Source organism: Urocampus carinirostris, chromosome 10, assembly GCF_059441175.1.
Source record: "Urocampus carinirostris isolate Australia breed hairy pipefish chromosome 10, RoL_Ucar_1.0, whole genome shotgun sequence".
NCBI lineage: Eukaryota > Metazoa > Chordata > Actinopteri > Syngnathiformes > Syngnathidae > Urocampus > Urocampus carinirostris.
In genome coordinates, this window is record NC_142358.1 from 34,640,630 (window position 1) to 34,662,246 (window position 21,617).

At 39.0% G+C, this 21,617-nt stretch overlaps 1 protein-coding gene across 1 annotated transcript in view; it reads right to left on the minus strand.

Annotated features, from left to right (window-relative positions):
* The window catches only part of kirrel3b (kirre like nephrin family adhesion molecule 3b), a 320,980-nt gene extending 308,682 nt beyond the window's left edge, over window positions 1-12,298 (minus strand). Inside the window, exon 1 of the mRNA XM_088345714.1 lies at window positions 12,204-12,298. The gene's annotated coding sequence lies outside the window, so the exon portion shown is untranslated. The remainder of the gene's footprint in view (window positions 1-12,203) is intronic.
* Window positions 12,299-21,617: the final 9,319 nt, after the last annotated feature.

Consider the following 21,617-nt stretch of genomic DNA (forward strand, 5'->3'; position numbering starts at 1 on the left):
AATAAATTGTGAATCAGGGCTTTGTGACCTAAAATGTGAACTCTATATTTCCAGACGACAGCGCCACGGCACTGACGTGGAACGACTGCAAGCCAGAGGTGGACGAGGCGGATGCGAATTACATGATCAGATACCGAACAGATGAGGTCGATACCGTACAGGACGAGGCAGACAGGATTGACATCAGACACTGGAGACCGATAACAAGCAGGACGAGATAGACGGGAACAATACCAGACACTGGAGATCGATATCAAACAGGACAAAATAGACGGGAACAATACCGGACAGAGTCAAAACACACGTCTTGCGGATGCAGAGGTTCGTTGACAGACTGACAAAGGGTGAGTGAGAGCACTTAGCTTAAATAGGAGGGAAACCAATCAGTCAACGAGCCGCAGCTAGCGCCAGACGGGCGGGGCCAATTGGCAACAGTGACAACAAAATATATTAATAAAACCACCTTATGAAAAGACAATTGTGTATAGGCATATAGCTAATGCAGGTATGTAAAGGAAAAAAAACAATCGTTATTTGCTGCCACCTACAGATATAGATGAATGTTACAGTTAAAAGTTGATCCCTGAAACAATTAAATGTTTTTTTTGCAAAGGTAAAAATGGGCAATTTGCGGCACACAAACCACTGTACCCCAGCGAACTGGTTGGAATACACTGGGTTTAAGATTGTCAAAACTGAGAACTTGTAGATTGAAAACGCACTAATTTTGTTTCATTTTTACATTTAGGGTTACTTTAACTGGATTACTTTCAATTACTTTTGGATTACTCCAACACCAAATATGCTAATAAAATACCAAAGGAACTAAACATGAATACAATTATGACTCACAACACGTGGTAAGCTTTCTCTCCTGGCTTTGATCTCTTATCTCCGACAAAACTAACATAAAATGCGACAGAAAAAAAATGAAAATAAATCCAAACAGCTTGCCAACATAATTTTTGCCATTCCATGTATTCCGTTAGTCCCCAAGCCTGCACAAAATGTTGTAATTTTATTCATATTTAGTTTATTTTGTCTTTTATTGGCATATTTGGTATTGGAGTAATCCAAAAGTAATTGAAAGTAATCCAGTTAAAGTAACCCTACCCAACCCTGAATATATGTACCTTTACTTTTTAATTGACAAAAACATGAAATCACTGACTTCACTCATTTCAACTGTCAAATACAATCCAAATGTATGTTATTAGAATATATGCATATGCACGATAGTCATAAAATGTGATGTAATCTGTAAGGTTCGGACAGATACAGCAAAAACTGGTATCCTAATAGCTGTTTGTGAAGGAGCTACTCCAAAAGTTCATGTTTCTAAAGAGAATAATAGTATTCCACATGTTCAAGTGAAACCGTTTCAACAAGTTCTCCCTCTTCTCTAAACATTGATTATCACATAACAATGTGATCTCATTTCAGTGGTACACTATTGCAATATTGCGCTCTGTGTCAATTTAAGAGTTGATGACTTTGCTAGTAGGTGGAGATGAACAGTGTCTTGTGAGGCACTGTCAGATTTATGAATAAATGAACATTTTTCTCATTAAATATTTGTTGAACACAGCAAAAACACAATCTATAAATAGTAGCATAGAAAACACTAGTTATCTTACATTACTTTTAAATTACCGTAAATTCCGTACTATAAGCCGCTACTTGTTCCCAAACTTTCAACCCTGCGGCTTATTCAGTGATGCGGCCAATTTATGTAATTTTTCTGACGGCCGCTAGCGGCGCTTGAGTGTTGCTACCATTAACTGCCCTGTCACAGGCACCGTTTGGGATGAAAGTTATATTATTATTATTAAAGCTTTGAAAACTCTCTTGGTGTACCGTCTTTCTTTGTGAATAAGTGTAACCATGTATAATATGTATTTGCAACTGTATATTTTTGTAATGTATTTATTTGTATTTATTTTGGACACTTATTCTGACATGTTTTGGACTGGCGAATTATAAGGAAGGGGCGTAACAAACGCGGGCTGACGGGAAGTGGGGGCCGGTAAAGGTGAGTGTTTGTGGACACGGCGGACAATAGTGGATATGTATTTTTCCCACCCTTACCTCTGGAAATATACACTTTTTTCCTTGGATTACTTTCAACTGGACCCAGACTCTGCAGGTCTGCACCAAACCTTAAGTAACGGTATCATCTTCCGTTCATTTTGCCGGCTGTGAGTTTTGGACTGTGTACTTTAATGAAGGATATCCAGTTACAACTGCGGGACTTAAATTTGGGTCAGCGTTAATTTTGTGTTTGTGTTATATTTTTTAATGTGGGCGCATCCGGCTTATATACAGGTGCGGCTTGTGTAAGTACAAAATCGGTTTTCCTCTTAAAATGTGGTGGGTGCGGCTTATAATCAGGTGCGCTCTATAGTCCGGAATTTACGGTAAGTCTATCTGATGTACATCCAGAGAGCAAAATAAATTACTGGATGGCTTCAGTTTGCTAATACCATCAGTAATTCTATTGTTTGGGGCTGAGGTGAGCGCCAGATCAAAATCCTTGGTCTGATTATTGCTCTCTGCGATCAGGCAAAATAATTGCATGCCTCACTCTGCATCTGCAGATGCTCAGCACCATAAAACATTACATCAGGAGTCTCTAGAAAGCGGCCCGAGGGCAAGTTACAGACCACAGGACGATATCATGAGGCTCCCGCCTTAAAATGCAAGTTAATGTAGGAGTTTGACATAAATGCTCCTTCTAGGAAGGATATCGTCATCACTGTTGAACTGAAGCTTGAAGGGATTATAAAATACCATGTTTTTCAATGATGCACGAAATGTGTAGTGTTCCTACCCACAACATATGTTTCAAAATATTCCACAATTCAGGGGACTGGCAAGATTTAATCTCACAGTTGACAGATTTGGTTCATATCCTCTAGAGCTCTGACGTCACCAGAAGAATACAAGACTCTAAACAATGGCGTGCCTTGTTGAAAGGACGTATGACACACCTCGAAAAACAGACAATGATTGAAGTGAATAACGATTGCATCGATCTCAAAAAGCTGTTGAAGGTGCGATTACCTACCCACGTCATTGTGCATGTTCCTTTTTTGCCATGGCCTCCTTTTAGGTAGGCGATTGTGGCTTACCCTTTGTGTTTATCACTGTGTGTTAGTCTGTTGGTTTGATATTGTTCGGATAGCCTCCGTTTGCGTCGGGGCTACCGAAGGCTTCCAGTTTTGTTTGGCCGAAGTCAGCCTCGTTAGCAGTTGCCCAATATGCCGTGTTAATTGGTATATTCCCGGCTTCGTGTTTGTAGCCACATCCGTTTTTTGTTGCTTAGTGCTTCTTTTTAATTGGTCAGCCTAACGTTTTACCGCCGATGGGTCCCAGTTATCCATCCTAAGCAGCTGGCTGGCCTGCAATGTCCATTTATTTTTTCATTGCTGGACTAGCCCCTGTTAGCTTTCTGTGAATTATGTTTGCCAGGTCATTTTTTGTACTATTGCTGCACCTAACTGTGACACAAGTCAGAAGCATTATCCACAAAAACTACCAAAACTTCAAATGTCAACCTATTTGACTAATTGAAAGTAAATCAATACGATGACTGACTTGCGAGTTTTGCCATTGTAACTTTAATGACATCACAGCTTAAGATAATGCTGTCTTCAAAATGCATTATCTCTGAAAAAATGAGATATATATATAAATATATATATATATATATATATATATATATATATATACATATAATGCCCCAAAATATCATTCTATTTTTGACATTTTGCATGTTTTAGAATTTTGATATCCCTTTAGACGATGCAACTTGCAAATAACTTTCAGTGGTCTACTGCATCTGGTACAGGTATCTTAAACATAATGTATTTGCTTGACAATGGTTGTGTGACTAAAATGGCTGCATGTGCACCATCATACATATATCACAGAAGTTAAATGTTACATGAAAGTAGTATGCAAGAAGCCATGTTCAAACCAGTTCATGTTTAGAGAATTTATGGCTTAAGACAAATTTGAAATCAAAATATTTCAATTTTACCAGTCACTCTGAGCAATTTATTTTCTTATTGATCAAATTTATATTCATTTAAGAACAGTGTTATTTTTTATTCAGGGCTTTTCTCATGAACCAAGCTATAGCGCCCCCTCCCAACAATCGAGTTTGAGACATTCATAAAAATTGTATTTATAATATTGATAATATAATGTGAAAATCCATTAAAAAAAAAAAAAAAAAAGATAATCCAAGAAATTAAGTTTACAAGAAATAATTTAAAGACTAAAATAATAACCATTTAAAATCGCCTACTTTTACTTATCTAGGTGCACAGGTGACTTTTGCACAGAATACAGACAGACGCATATGCTCTCTAAATGGCGGCCGGGTTCCATACTCAAGTACACTTGAGAATCTGCAGTACTTGTATCTAAATAGCTATTTTCTATCAAAAAGAGTCATTCAAAGCGTTTGTATTACTATTGAGGCTCGAAGGAATATAGCCTTCGTGAAGGTTTCTTTAGTCAGGGTGACACGGATGTGGAAAAAGTGAAAATGCAAAAAAGCAATGGTATGAAACATAACCCATGGTGTCCTTACGATGATATCACTCTGTTCTTCGTACATCCACATGATGGATTCTATGCATGAAATACTGCAATATTTTATGACTAATCTGTACTCACATGTCTCTAATACAATATAATATAATGGAACTGGTCAACTCCAGTGCTTGCTTTACTTGTTGCATTGCACAACCTAGATAATAAACGAAAAAGTGGAGGAAGAAAGGGTTCTCCTTCAGCATACTCTAGGAGTAAACTTTGTTTAATTATCTAGTTTTTGGATTCTGAAAGGTGCAAAGTAGTTAAAATTCATAGGAAAACAGTAACCGAGGCACCGGGATGCCAAATATTTCAGCCCACACAAAAAACGGTGCTGCCAAGTCGGTTAAACTGCTTAACGAAGGTTTGAGTTCTATAAACTAATGGCTGAGGCATCAGTCCAAAGACGTTTATGGTGAGGACAAGCATATACTTGTGCAGGGATGGGAAAAAGTGTGGGACAATGATGGAAAACTATGGATATTAAAAAAATATAGTGCCTAAATATGTTTGAAGCTTCCTATACCATGGACTCACCTTAATTTTTTAAATATCTGTCATAGATCATAAGAGTACTTTATTCAAACCAGAAAACTGAGACACATAAACAAACCACACTCCTGCATATTCTCCCCAATCTCATTTTTTTTAAAATCAATTATGGAAGCTATTATGAAATGACACACATCAACATCAAATTAACCTTCGCTAAGTAGGCTCTTATTACGATTTAGAAGTGCAATGTGTCTTGTTTGTCCAGAATTTTCTCAGGCATGCAGGTCAAAGCTCGAGGAGGACATATTGCAAAGCACAGCACAAAACACAGAAGCCCTTTAACTAACTCAATTAATTAGACTGGACTGGAAAGTGACCCTGAAACTTTCAAAATGGCCAAAGAAAAACGTTTCATGTATGTCAGTGAGTGTTTGTAATGTATTCTATGGTTGGTTGGGTCAATAAAATATCAATATTGTCAACACTGACCAAGTGCTTGGATCGGATCGATAATATAAACGCTCCCCTATTTACCACCAGGGTTGGGTAGGGTTACTTTAACTTGATTACTTTTGGATTACTCCAATACCAAATATGCTAATAAAAGACCAAAGCAACTAAATATGACTAAAATTATGACTCACAACACATGGTAAGCTTTCTCTACTGACTTTGATCTCCAGCAAAACTAACATAAAATGTGACAGAATCAAAATGAAATTAAATCCAAACAGCTTGCCAACATCATTTTTGCCGTTCCATGTGTTCCGTTACTCCCCAAGCCTGCACAAAATTTATTAATTTCATTCATATTTAGTTTATTTTGTCTTTTATTAGCATATTTGGTATTGGAGTAATCCAAAAGTAATTGAAAGTAATCAAGTTAAAGTAACCCTACCCAACCCTGCTTACCACTTACGAAAAATGGTAGATATGAACAAAATATTTCGGGATCTCGAAATATACCCGGACATAGCTGTAAGCTAAATTTTGTATAGTGTGCACCTTTTTCCGTGTAGAGGACATAATTGTAGTGCTTTTTTCCACCGCGAGAGGTCACCGAGCATCCACTCGGAAAAAAAAAAAAAAAACGCTTCTTCTTCCTGGTTCATGTGTAAATATTCTATACTGTCTATACCATCTCCATCGTGCTAAGAACGTTGACGTTTTTGTTGTTTAATATCCCATGCATCCATTCAATATGGTTCGTTTAAAATAAATTGTTCCCAAACTTTTGCAGGCTTGCTTTGCCTTGGCTCCCAAGTGAATTTCTAGCGCAAATACCCTCTTGTTTGTTGACTCTGGGACTATGTTTACGGAGTCTGCCACAGTGGGTGTGGCGTAGTGTGGTGCTTGCAAACTGTGAAACGCGTGTATTGTCTTGTGCTATTATTATAACTTGCCTCTGATTGATCGGCGCTTTTAAAATTCGAACAGTAACAAGTGTGGTTGTCGGAAACACCATCACATAAAAATGGTCAAAGTAAGAACTACAAAACCTTGAATAAAAATGCAGTGCTTTGCGGTTTCAAAACCGCACTACGTCATATCGCGATGTCGATTCAATTTTGTTTAATTGTGCGGCCCTAACGTGTTGTGTACAAGTTTACAAAGAAACGTTCAAACTTCGACTTTGGACTAATAGCACTGGAGTAACTTACGGACAAATTCAACTTACTAACGATCGTCCGTAAGAAGGCCAGTGTCTGTATTGACCTGGCTTCCCATTTGATTTATCACGATAATAATTGATATAACATATTTTCCGGAATTTAAAGAGGACCAGATTATGCGATGCACCTTCAAAATAACCTGCTTGGAATGTATTTTTTTCCATATGTAGCGAAAATTAAGTATAAGGCGAGTGTATTTAAATATGTAAAAGAAAAAAAAAACATTTTATAGAACATTAATATTTGGAATTATAGTTTCACAACTAAAATTATGCATTGTCAAATTTAAATACATTGTTTTTGGCTCTGTAAAATATTATAAAATATACCTTCTAACCTCTGGCAAAGGTTTTTTGTTCTTTGCGTATACCGTACATTCTGGAAAACACAGTATTTTAGTTGTCTTTATGACAATGTTTAACAGTACTTGCATTATTGTTATGTCGCTGCTCTTTTGGTTTGACTTTCTTGAATTTTCTTTCAAAACAGTTGTTGTCATTAAACTATTTTAGTTTCTATACCGATCAAGGTTTTTAAATCATAATTATGAGATTTGAACTTTGACTTAATTTCCTTATTGTCGAAAGTGTTATATTTGTTCTGTTAACTTTGTTAAATAAGTATTTGTTTTTTTTGGTTTGAACAAATTTATTGACACTAAAAACAGAAAACAATCATGACAATCTCAACAGCAATTAGGCACATTCACAATATTATATTCCAATATTACGTTTTTAACAGCAAACACAAAGTGAGGTTTGAACAAACCTTCTCGAAAATCAAACATATTCACAATTTCATTATATAACATCTTTGTTAGTGTCAATAGATCCGTCCAGGCCAAAGTCGATTGTCCTCGGTCTGAACAAATCCACCGACACCAACAGCAGCAAAACACAGCCATCAAGCATATTCACAATTTTTTGTTACATCACTGCTCTTTCTGTTTGACCCTTGTGACTTTAGTCCTAAAACAGTTCCATTCCATTATCTGCACCACTAATCCTCAGTTGGGTCGCGCTGGTGCTGAAGCCCACCCCAGCTATGTTCGGGCAGTGGGCAGGGGACACTCTGAACTAGTTGCCAGCCAATCGCAGGGCACACAGAGATAAACAATTAACTCGGTCATTCACACTTAAGAGACAATTCGGACCGGGCAATTAACCCGACATGCATGTTTTGGAATATGGGAGGAAACCGGAGTGTCTGGAGGAAACCTACACGAGCACGGGGAGAACATGCAAACTCCACACAGCCATGTTCGATCTCATGACCTCAGAACTATGCACATGCGCTAACCACAGCGCAGCCACTCTGAAACGATTACAATAGAAATATTGCATTGTAGGTATTGAAGAAATTATATACAATGTTCAGGCTGTTTTTACCGTAGTTATAAGCTAACTCAAGAGGGAAGTCTTCATTTATTTAATGTTAAGATTTTCAAACAGAAATTATCAGATCGGCATCAATTAATATTAGCCTGTATTTAAATGTATGGGATCAAAACGAAAAATTCCAATACCGCCTACCCCTAAATCAAACATATACAGTGGAACCTCGGTTTTCGAACGCCTCTCAGTTCGAACAAATCGGTTCTCGACCAAAACTTGAGAAATTCTTGCTTCGCTGTTCCGTCAAATAATCGGAGTTCAAACGCCGGTACGCTAGGGTGCTATACTGAGCGGCGTACGGGTGTAGATCGTATATATTGCACCCACCGCTCGTGAAGAACTGTTATCACATGCGGACGTGTTTCGTTTTGCTTTCACTTTCAATATAGGTGTACCAAGTGTTTTAGCCCCTAATTATGCCTCAGAAGAAGGTTGGTGTAAGCAGCAAAGTTACTACAGGTGAAAAAAGAAGAGTAGTGCGTACAACTATTGCATTTAAGAAAGAAATAATAGCAAATGATGAAGAAGGTGTGCGAGTTTCCGATCTTGCTATACATACAGCATGGCTTCTGCTGAGCTCCACAAAGGTAAGAAATCATATTCATATTTTTTTTCTTTACCCTTTGTTTATTTTTACACGTTCATGTTAGCGTAATCTTTCGTATGGAAGATTACGATAACGCGAACGTACGATTAGCCTGGGTTAGCTTTGTTTACGTAAAACATTCAGGGTGTTGTAACGGAGCCCTATTTCCAATGAAGCGCTAGCCACTTGTTGTGGAGACTCGGGTGCTAAATGACGTGTAAACGACCAGATTTTTTTTTTATTTTTACACGTTCATGTTAGCGTAATCTTTCGTACGGAAGATTACGCCAACGCGAACGTACGATTAGCCTGGGTTAGCTTCATGTTTACGTTCATGGTAAACATTCAGGGTGTTGTAACGGATTAAAAATGATTTACATTACTTTTAATGGGAAAAACAAATCGGTGATTGAACAAATATGTTTTCGAACAGGGTTCTGGAACCGATTATGGTCGAGAACCAAGGTTCCACTGTACTACACGTTGTTTTGGTCTTTGAAAACAAAACACAAGGACACAATCATGAAATTGGCTTTTGTTTCATTTAAAGTTTTGCATATTTCCTCTTTCAGGCTTGACAGAATCCATTTTCTCAACCCTATTTAAAAAGTGACACATTAAAATGACAGACAGGTGCTGAGATTTGACTCGAATGGAATGTGACATGTATGATTATTTTCCGTGGGTCGGCGCATTTGTTGGCGAGATTACGGGAAAAAAAAAGGTCTGAAACCTTGCTCAAGCGTAGAGAAGTGTGTTAGCCTCAATTTGAGTTTGGATATTAGCAAATCAGGGAGTTGTCTCTCAAGGAAGAATATTCATTCACCCCATCCTAGCCAGGGTGCAATATTCCTTGGAGATGCAACATCCTGATTTCTTACGCTGCCGTTTTAATCAAGTCTGAATAGCAGCAGGACGGACAAGTTAACAGAATGGAATTAAACGGTACAGAAATGTGTTTAAAGAAATATGGAAGAGTAATGACATCTCGTTTTCCTCCAGGACATTTTTTGGAACAGGGTGAAAATTAGCTCGGGTGCCATATTCATTTACTGTGTGTTGTAAAATAGAATATAGAAACATGCAATTTTTATGTCAAAGTCATTATTCTTTTATTATTTTATTGTTGTTGGTTGTGTCCCTTAACCTCGAGGGCTGTAGGGGCACCATTTCCTGTGGTGTATCTTGGGCAAGTACAGCCTCTCCAGGCCAACATATATTTCCACCAGGTTTCGAACAGGGGACTTTTTGTGTGTTAGGCAAATGCTCTAACCACAAAGATGTACATTAATGAAAAGGTTATATTACTGTTTGCATGTACAGTGGAACCTCGGTTTTCGAACGCCTCTCTGTTCGAACAAATCGGTTCTCGACCAAAAATCTCGAGAAATTCTTGCTTCGCTTTTCGTTCAAAAAATCGAAGTTCGAACGCCGGTACGCTAGGGTGCGATGCTGAGCGGCGTACGGGTGTAGATTGCCCCCACCCATCGTGAAGAACTGTTATGACGTGCGCGCGCACTTCTTTTTGCTTTCGCTTTAGATATCTGTGAACGGAGTGTTTTACCCCTAATTATGCCTCCGAAGAAGGTCGGTGCAAGCAGCAAAGTTGCTACAGGTGAAAAAAGAAGGGTACTGCGTACAACTATAGCATTTAGGAAAGAAATAATAGCAAAATATGAAGAAGGTGTGCGAGTTCCTCTTCTTTCGAGGGAATAGACCATGGCTTCTGCAGACCTTCACAAAAGGTAAGAAATCCTATTCATAATTATTTTCTTTATCCTTTAACCGCTCACCACTTTTTGTGGAGACCCGGGTGCTAAATGACGTGTAAACGACCTGATTATTTTAGTTGTACACGTTCATGTAAGCGTAATCTTTCGTACGGAAGATTACGCTAACGTACGATTAGCCTGGGTTAGCTTCATGTTTACGTTTATGGTAAGCGTTCAGGGTGTTAGAACAGATTAAAACGATTTTACATTACTTTTAATTGGAAAAACGAGTTTCGGTGATCGAACAAATCGGTTTTCGGACAGGGTTCTGGAACGGATTATGGTCGAGAACCGAGGTTCCACTGCACGGTTAGTCTGGTTAAAGTGCTTCAAAATTAGGGATAAATAAAACTTAAAAGAAATGTTCAAGACTCAACAATGTGTGAGAAACAGTTGGGATAATAAACCATATTTATTCATCATTTAAACTTGTGCTAACATATAAAACATGGAGAAATGGGCATTGCAAAAATATTGGCCCCTTTAGAATTAATAATTTGTGCAACCTCCTATTGCTGCAGTCACAGCCACAGGTCTTTTTGGGTAGGTCTCCAAGTTGGCATCTTGAAATCCAGTACACATCTTAAAATATAAATAATGCCCATTTCTCCTTACAAAAAAGCTGTAGTTCCTCAAAGTTTGATGATTTGGGTCTGTTGGTTTATCCTCTGATTAGTTCTCATTGTTTGGACATAATATTTACAGGAACAACCAAGCCTTGGTAGGTTTGCAGTCGTTATGCTCTCTCCATTTAGACATTTTTGCTCACAACTCCGGGCCATGTTGTGTAAATGTCTCGTATCACATGTTTTGCTTTTTCTGGACCCGCATGGTGTGTTCTTTGGTTTTCATAATGCTGTCTGATCTCCTTCACAGACCTCTGATGTCACAATCACCCGGATCGGGAACACCTGTGTTCAGGATTTGGCACCAACAGCCAGGACAGCTGATTGGCGCACCCTGTATATTTAAATCCCCAGCTTCCGGTAACACTTTGTTCGATTGTACTCATGCTACATGTTTCCTTCAGCTCAGTAAGCCCGTACCTCTGACTCTTTGCCTGCTCCCTGTTCTCTTCTGATTGATCTCCGTTGCCGAACCGTTTCTGTAAATCTGCCCTGCCCGTCTGACTCCTGAACTCTTTTCCGAACACTACGATTACGCCTGTCCGCGACCATTCCCACCAAGCCTTCACCCGCCTGTCAAGTTCCGTCAATCCGCCAACCAACGGATCGAAGAATCCCACCTTGTCATTCCTTCCTTCCAATAAAAACCAAGAAACGAGCGCAAGTGATCTCAGTCTTCCTTTCGTCCTGCCTGACATCTGAGTCCAGAACAGGTGCATTTAAACTGAGACCTAATGACACAGGTGCACTCAATTTGTCATCGTTACTCATTTAGGTCGACATTGGATCATTCAGAAGACATCGGGGAACTTTTGGAGTCAGTTGGATGAGCTGAGAGAACAGAGGCTAATATATTTCTGCAACATCAATTTTTTTGTTTTTTCGTTGTAAATATAATACAAAATGTTGAAATAATTTGGTTCCACTTCACGATTATGTCTCATATTATCACAAATCAGACAGACGAGGTCCACAATTGTTAAGAAAGTTTAGGGAATGGGAGAGAGAGTCTTGGGGTGAAGAGTAATCTTGAAGTGGAGCTTTGGTACTACCTTTAAAGAAGATGGCTTGAAAGATGGAACGAAGAGGAAACCGAGTGACAAGGTTGGTGAGCGCAAGAAAACAGGCTCCGGGTGTAGCTTTGCAGGCGATCTGACAAAGCTAGGCTGAAAGGCAGGGCTTTAAATACAGAACTTGATTGGCAGGAAATTCAGAACAGCTGGTGATAAACGAAAACAGACAGGTGGAAAAGATCAGGGTGCAGTGACAAGGCAGGGAGGTGATTGGTACTCGTTACAGGTATGGAGAGAGCTCATGACACATTGATTTTTGATTTTTAGAAAGTATTCATTTTTTTAGCTTTTGGAATGTGACTTTATGCTTGTCACTGCAGGTTATTGCTAGTTTAGCATAAAACTGGTGGAAGTAAGAAAACGCATCTTTCAAGTACAGTCCAAATGCCAACGCAACCCCCCCCAAAAAATAAAAAAAGATGCAAAGATGACACAAAGCATCAGCAGGTTAAAAACTTCCAAATTCCGTACAGCACAATTAAAAGTTAATTCATGAACTGTGAATATGCATTATTTTACCTCTGGCAGATAATGTGTAAAACTACCAAAAGTATCAGGAAAGTCAAGTGTCAGATTGTATTTATTTTTAAGCTGCTTTATCTAATTTATTAAAACAAACAATGTTAAAATCAGGAAAATAATCCCCCATTAAAATATATATGTTATGCTTTTACTGGAAAATTGATTTGACCTATTTCACTACATTTTATCCTCAAGTATCCTAGTGTGTTTTGCAATGTAATACAAGTTGGCTCAACCCCATGGTTTTTTTTCAAACCGTTTCCAACCAATGGAAAAAAAAATAGTATAGTATATGCTTGTGAGTGTTGTTCTTGTAAGTTTTCTTATTTTAAAATAGAGCGTGAGCAAAACTGAGTTTGGTTGTGCTTTAATAAGGTATTTATGACAAAGTACAAATATTCAAAAAAAGTTAAAAAAAAAGATTTATCATCAAGACGTGGGCGTGTTAAAACTGATAAAACAAGCAAAATCTGTATTGTTCATTTATTTTAACCAGTAGCCATTGTGAAACAAATCAATCAACGTTACCATCTTCTGTTTCTGAAATAAAGAGCTGTTCCAAATGTCCATCAAATGTTCCAGGTTCATTTTTTTATCCCTTTAAGAGTCACCTTCTGTGTCGAGCAGTTTCGCCCAAATTATGCTGACTTTGCCAAAACTCCGGTAACAGTCCCAAGCAACTATGATCTACTCGGAATCATAGCAAACTAAGGAAAAAAAATAGGAACAAAATGAAGAAAATCAACTTTCTCATCGGCTGTGAAGCCCTTACAGAAGGGCACCATTAGCAAGACCCCATTTCCAATCATAGTCTTTGCCAGATGGCGCTATCCCCCGCACACCAGATGCCATTTTCAGAGATACTTCAAGTTGTGTTGATCACGTGTTTGGGATCAAGCGATCGTTCAAAATGGTGACATCGGTTACAAAGTGCATTTCTGTAATACTCTCGTGTTGTATAAAGTTTTCTGCAGGCATGCAGAAAAGGCCGATGTAACAAAAAGGTAATGCACGTCAAAAGAAGACAGCATGCTGATGTGAAATGTAGCATGGATATTCACTGTCGCAATTGCAACTATTATAGATTGGAAAAGCAAAATATGGATTGTCAGTTGGGACATCCCTGGATTTTGTCAGGTTTGCGCTGGACTTGAATTTGGTGCGTAAATAGACTGACAGTTCAACAGGGATGGTGATGCGCGTAAAAAAAACCCACATTGTTCTGCAGAATGTGCTTACCTGTTTTTTCATGTACAATCAATTTCCACATCTACAGCGGAGATTATAATTCACGTGTTTGTTACCTCCCGTCTCGATAACTGTAATGCACTACTCTCCGGTCTCCCGAAGTCCAGAATCAAGAGTCTCCAGCTAGTACAAAATGCTGCAGCGAGGCTTTTAACTAGGACAAACAAGTCCGATCACATCACGCCGATTTTGGCTAACCTGCATTGGCTCCCTGTTAGCCTAAGATGTGATTTCAAGGTTCTCTTAGTATTTTACAAAATCATAAATGGACTTGCTCCCTCACATCTTTCAGTTCTGATTCCCCCCTATGTTCCGGTCCGAAGCCTTTGTTCTGAAAGCGCCGGTTTACTAGTGACCCCAAGAGCCAAGAAGTGCTCCGCAGGTTCGAGAGCGTTCTCCATCCGGGCACCGATGCTGTGGAATGTTCTTACCCCTGAGATCCAATCTGCAACCTCAGTGGAAATGTTTAAATCTAAGCTTAAAACACACCTCTACTCTAAAGCATATGAATAACCTATACTTTTTGTGGACAATATATCTGTATTATTTGTAATTGCAACATCCTTTGCTGTCTGGTAATCCTGAAAGGGGGATACCACATGTGCGGTCCCTTCTCAAGGTTTGTTGAGGTTTTTGAGTTTTTCCTTGCCCTCATGTTGTTTCCAGATCAGGGGGTGGTGTAATAATAGTCTGAAATAATAGTCTGTGCAATAACCTGTGCAGCCCTTTGATACTCTTTGTGATTAAGGGCTATACAAATAAAAATGACTTGACTTGACTTTACATGAACATTCTAATGGTGTCCTCTATTATGTCAGCCTTACAATACTACCCGCACCGCACATTTTGGAGAAAATATTTTAACTGCCCTGTACGTTTTAAAAATGGTACTTTGTAATTTTGAGGCACAAGCTTTTGCCTACTAACACAAATTATTCCAACACAAAAAAAATGCCAGGTGGAAATGTTCCAATTGAATCAAACGGCAATTATCTACCAACCGTGATCAAGCTGATCCTATCGCCCCGATGTTGAATATGTAAAAAAGTAAATTGAAATTCCGTAAATGTTTTACTTTTGGGCAACCACACTGCAAAGCATTCAAGATTAAGCCGAATGGATGGAAAATTGCAAATTGCTTCAACGGCTGATAAATGTGATTTGACCTGCCGGCACCTAAAACATCTTCAAATTCAATGCGCTTCTGACAAAGAGATGTAATCCCAGCATTTTGTGGCTGACCTCTTCAAAATTGAACTGAAAAGTGTTAGGCCAAGGTGCATTTTGTAACCATGATGAATTTTGACCTCAAACTCTATACTCATCTTGAGTACAAAATGCAATAGAAAGTTTACAATGCAGTAGCTTCAACTATTAAGAAGTGAATATTAAGTTGAACCTTAGAAAACCTGTCTTTTTTAACATAGGTAAAATGTATCCTAACTTCAAATTAATGGTTACTCTGAACTCAATTACTGCTTTACCGTTTTTGTAAGATGGCTCATTTTCCGTACTTGGGCAGCATTAGCTTTGGAGTTAGAGCACTTGTCTTGGGATCAAGAGGTCGCAGGTTCAATTCCCGGCTCCTCCGTGATATATGTCCTTGGGCAAGACACTGAATCCCTAATGCCCCCAAAAAGCAGGTAGGCGCCTTGCATGGCTGACACCCTATTGGTGTTTGAGGTTGTGTGTGAATGGGTAAGTGTGAAGCACATTGTAAAGTGCATTGGGAGGTCTTCATTGACTTGAAACGCGCTATATAAATGCAGACCATTTACCATTTACAGTGGAACCTCGGTTTTCGAACGCCTCTTAGTTCGAACAAATCTGAGTTTGACCAAAAATGTCGAGAAATTGTTGCTTCGCTGTTCGGTCAAAAATTCGGAGTTCGAAATGCCTAAGTGCGTACGCTAGAGTGCGATGCTGAGCGGCGTACGGGTGAAGATCGTGTAGATCGCCCCCACCCCTCATGACCAACTGTTATCACGTGCGCACTTGCCTCTTTTTGCTTTCGCTTTTGATATCGGTGAACAGAGTGTTTTAGCCCCTAACTATGCCTCCGAAGAAGGTCGGTGCAAGCAGGACAGGTGAAAAAAGAAAAGTTGTTCGTATAACTATTGCCTTTAAGAAAGACATATTAGCTAAATATGAAAGAGGTGTGCGAGTTTCCGATCTTGCTAGGGAATACAGCATGCGCCTTCTGCTGACACCACAAAAGTAAGAAATCTTATTCATAATTATTTTCTTTATCTTTTTTTGTTTTACTCGTTCGTGTTAACGTAATCTTTCGTACGGAAGATTACGATAACGCGAACGTACGATTAGCCTGGGTTAGCTTTATGATTCAAGGTAAACATTCAGGGTGTTGGAACTGAGCCCAAAATTCAGGGTGTTGGAACGGAGCCCCCTTTCCAATGAAGCGCTAGCCACTTGTGGTGCTAAATGACTTGTAAACGACCTGATTTTTTTTTTTCATGTTAGCGTAATCTTTCGTACGGAAGATTACGATAACGCGGACGTACAATTAGCCTGGGTTAGCTTTATGTTTACGTTAAACATTCAAGGTAAACATTCAGGGGGTTGGAACGGATTAAAACGATTTACATTATTTTCAATGGGAAAAATTATTTTGGTGATAGAACAAATCGGTTCTCGAACAGGGTTCTGGAACGGATTATGGTTGAGAACCGAGGTTCCACTGTATACTTAACTATGAAACAAGTCCGTCCACAGACTCCAAGGTCAGATTTTGACTAAACTTGTCATGTATGATGAAGGCTCAGCAGGAACAATTTAATGCATGCCACTTTACTGAATTAGGACAGTGTTACCTGACAGAGATACAGAAATTCGATAAATCACTTCTGTCATACATTAACTTCATCGACCGCTTTTGGGATAATGCACCCTTCCACTGCCAATTTACATTAGCTGGCTACAGACTTTTTTGGGTATAGTTAATGTATATTAAATTGTTTTATACATTACCAATGTTTTGTACTTAAATAAATAATGTTAGTATTAAAGGTTGTTTTCTTTTACATTATTTTTTTGATTACTTTCAACTACCTTGTATCCAATTTTCGGGTTTTGTCCCAACGTCATAAAGACATTAATCCAATAGTGTTCTTTACAATGATTCAATAATTCTTTAAAGTTTGACTCTTTCTCTGGTAGCTCTTCGAAACAGGATGTGTTACTTATACTCGTGAATGAAAAAATAAAAATATTTATTAACAAACCCTTTAAAATGTGTTCATTGAACCTATACCTTTGTTCTGTCATTTAAAAAACACTCAGGTCACATGTGTCACGAGAATTGCTATTATTGATTCTATGTAGCGCACTTTTGATAAAATATGTAATAAAGGCTACAGACGGTGCCGGAATAATTCCTGCTCCTTTCATTCAATGTTGATATAATGGGTATGTCAATGTTGGAAATAAAGGATTACTGAAGGATATTGCTTGATTTAGCTAATCATGTTGGAATATATTTTTAGCTTTTCAGTAAGTTCAATTAGTTTCAGTAGACTATCACAGTTCACGCATCCTTTGATCGCCTGGTCGTCGGGTACCACTAAGAACGCAACCTTGGACAGCGTTCTCCACTGCTGGGTGTTCCTGGTCTGCGTTTGGGTTGTAGCAAGTTGGAAACAGTACATTCATTTATGTTGTCAGCTCAGTTCTGTTAGAGTCATCCCCTCCTGCCCCTTTGAACTGAGGCCTGGAAAATGATCTTGGTCAGTCCTGATGATATGGTGAGACCATACCACTGGAGTTGGTGTCCATGCAAAGTTGACAACTGTTCTCCGTAGCGTCCAATGTGTTGTTGCACACTGTTTTGTTTATCCTATGGGCTATGTAGCTGGTGCATAAAAGTTTCCTCTAGCATTACACAGTTCATCTTTTGTTTTACAGTGTTTTATCCCTCATAATTTCCCTTCGACTCCTTTCGCAACCACAATAGCATCCACAACATACCGAGGGATATACAGAGACCACTGGATCTCCCTGGGTGATCTGGCTGCCGACAACGACGGAGCAAAAGAAAAAGGTCCTGCCGGGCCTGGGCTAAGAGGCAACCACATAGACCAGCGCTCCCAAGCATGTTCATAACCAACGCCAGATCCATCGTCCACAAAATGAGTGATTTTGAGCTGCGGATCGCCACCAACAGCGTCCGAAATTGGAGTATTTTTGTCATCACGAAGTCTTGGCTTTCCCGACACCGCAGTCCAACTAGCAGGACGCACGCTTCACCGGCACGGACGAGACGTAGACTCCGGTAAAAACAGGGGTGGGGGACTATGCGCTACAATAACAGCCAAATCATTGCCACACACTGATCACCTGATATAGAGTTTTAGAAGTATCGTGTAGACCCTTCTATCTACCGAGAGAGCTAACTGTGGTCATTGTGCTTGTTGTTTATGTTCCACCGGATGCTAACGTTAGCATACCGCTAAATCTCCTGCCCGCTGCTATCAATAAACAGCAGCTTGCACACCCCAACGGAGCTGTATCGTCGCCGGCGACTTTAATCAGGCATGTTTATGGACTGTACTTCCCAAATCAATTCAATACGTGGGCTGAGCAATTAGGGAAAAAACACTGGACCGTGTGTACAGTGAGATCAGACATCTAGTTGGATCCGCCCATCTCTGTCTGTCCCTCACCCCCTCATACACCCTCCCTCCGGAGGAAAACAAAGCCTATACAACAAGGACAGTACAAACATCTTCTTTGTTCCTTTATGTCTTTGTTTTCCTTATATCCTCACTGTAAAATATGGGACTGGAGTGCCACGTCCAATTTCAGTGTCACAATATATCCCATGTTGTAACAATGACAATAAAGGTATATTCTATTCTATTCTATTCTATTCTAAAATGGAAGTCACCAGCACTTGCATACGTCTGATGTTTGATTTCACAGCAATGTGTTTGTCTTTCCAGATGGGTTTAGGTCCGGCAAAAACAAAAATGTGACTATCTAACACATGTTTGTCACTGTTACATAGAAGCTGAAGTGTTCACGTGATGGAATGGGCATTTGAAATAAGGTTGCATGGACAGGTGCTGGAAGAAGTTGAAAGCTTTAGGTACTTGGGTTGTGAGGTGGCTGCAGTTGGTGGAATGTAGTGCGAGGTATTGCACAGAGTGAGTCAAGGAAGCAAGGTTTAGGGTGCTCTGAGGAGAGTGATGAGCAACAAGTGTATGAATATGGATGTTAAAAGGGTACTCTATGAGAGTCTGATTGTGCCGACTGTGTTGTATGGTGCAGAGACTTGGAGCCTGAACGCAGATTTGAGAAGGGAATTACATGTTTTTGAGATTAAGTATTTGAGGAGCATGTTAGGAGTGACAAGATTGGATAGATTGAGAAATGACATTGAGAGAGACAGAACTGGAGTAGGAGTGGAACTGAGCAAGTGCGTGGATAAGACAGTACTTGTTGGTTTGGACACATGGAGAGGATGGATGAGGAGCAAATGTTGAAGAGGATCTACAGAAGTGAATGGAAGGAGACCAATAGGAAGGCCGCGATTGACGTGGATGGATGGTGTTATGAGTGCACTGCAGGAAAGAGGTCTAAATATAGTGGAAGCTAGAGCTCTTTGTTGGTCATAGGAATGAGTGGATAGGTGTTGTTAAAGGATAGTGGGATGTTTAGATGTGTTCTAAGGGATGGGTAGGGCACCCGTATGATGTGGCAGGGGTAAACCAGTGAAAGCTGTAGGGCCCTGCTGTTGAACAGAAGAGTGTGTTGTGTCACCCTATACCTAGTTACATGGTCGCTTTCTTGTGTCCCGTTTCATCTGGAGGGACGAAAGCATTACCAACTTGGGTGCCGAGGTGCTTAACTTGTTTTGGTGTTTGGGCATTTCGGTTGGGCATTGTCCAATTTTTTTGTGTGTATTTTTTGCTACTTTTTATCCTTTTTAATTTTGTTTTTGTTTTTGTATGTGTTTGTCTTGCTGTCGGTCACCCCCTTTCGAGGGATATGACCAGGGTAGATAGATAGATGGATGGACATAAAGTCTCAGAGTAGTACATTACCCATCGCATTATTGAAACCCCAATGAGTTGGGTCAAATTTTTATCATGATTCTGGATAGTCTCTTTTCATTTGAATGACTTGGGGTCCAAAATATTTGTTAAGCACAAGATGTCCTGTAAACTTTGAATAATTTGTAATAACAGCAGAGAAAAATTTGGTCCCAGCATATGCATATATACACACACACATACATAAACAACTTTAACCCTCATGCAAAAGATTTTCATTTTCAAATGTTGAAGGCGCTCTTGTTAAATGCAACCCACCACAGAGCAGGCAGGTCAATAATTTTGACACACATTGTAGACAAGGTATGTTCTGCTAAGATATAGATTTGTTGGTCACGTTGGCGGTCAGCAGTATGCAACCCAATACAGATTTTCCGAGGTCAGCTCGCTTTGCATAAGTTAGGCTTTATCTTTGCTCGCTGTTTTAAATTGTTGGATGAGGTTTTGTGTGCTGCAGGCACTTTACTGAATGCATTTATTTTCTTTATGGTCTTCCCTTTATAAATTTGAGGCAATTATTTTTGGGTTGTTTAGTGCTTGGGGTTGACTGTTGGGGCAAACTGTGCCAGTTTGCTCTTCTCATACACTGAAAAACTGTTTATAATCATTTACACGTGGCCGGTTCAAATAAAGGAAGAGGTTATTTTACATGAATAAGACACGGCTAGTTTCAATGAAAACTGCATGCTGCTTCCTGTTGCTGAAAAAGTGACTCTTGTTGTTTCTTACCTAAAAGCAAATGAGGCACAATGCTGAACAAAAAATAAAAAGGAACAAGAACAATTGAAATAATGCAGAATTGAGCTGCAACATCAAGCTAAGCAGTGGCAAGCAGTCAGGGGAGGCAGTTGAGTTTATGCTAAAACATTTGTGGGACGGGTCGATCGTAAAACGAGGTACCACTGTATATTGTTTTCTTTCTCTGCCACTCAAATACTGAATAAGATATCGTTTTTTTTTTAATCTGTAAATATGACCAGACACAAACATCACTAATGACATAAGGTATGTGCAGTAGATACAAATGTACCTCTACCACATTTTTGTGTACGTGCTTTTACAACAGAACCTACAGTATTGTTTGTTACTAGAGTAAATAATTAAAATGTTTTGCTTTGGTGGCTTTTTTATCTTCAATGTCTCATGCCTCCATAAAAACGGTATTTTAATTGTGCTTACGGCTACATTTTTCTGTTCTTGATATTTTATTTTTGTAACTCAACAATTTTATTTCTAAAGATATTTTTCAAATTACATTCAATAGAAAAAAATAAATGTGATATAACAGGCTTCCCTTTTGAGTTTTTGACTGCAAATGGTAAAATTTAGTGTTTAAAAACGGTATATATTGTATTATTTTACTTCAATTACTTTTGCATAAACTGTTTATTTATAAATAGATAATTTTATCTATAAAGATTAAGTGTTTCTAAGCCAATTAGAGGAAAGCATCTTTTTACAAACACATATACGATCAAATATAACTTTTGCATGTAAGTATGAGAATTGGATAGGCATACTGTCACGACCAAAACACAAGTAGGACTCAGAT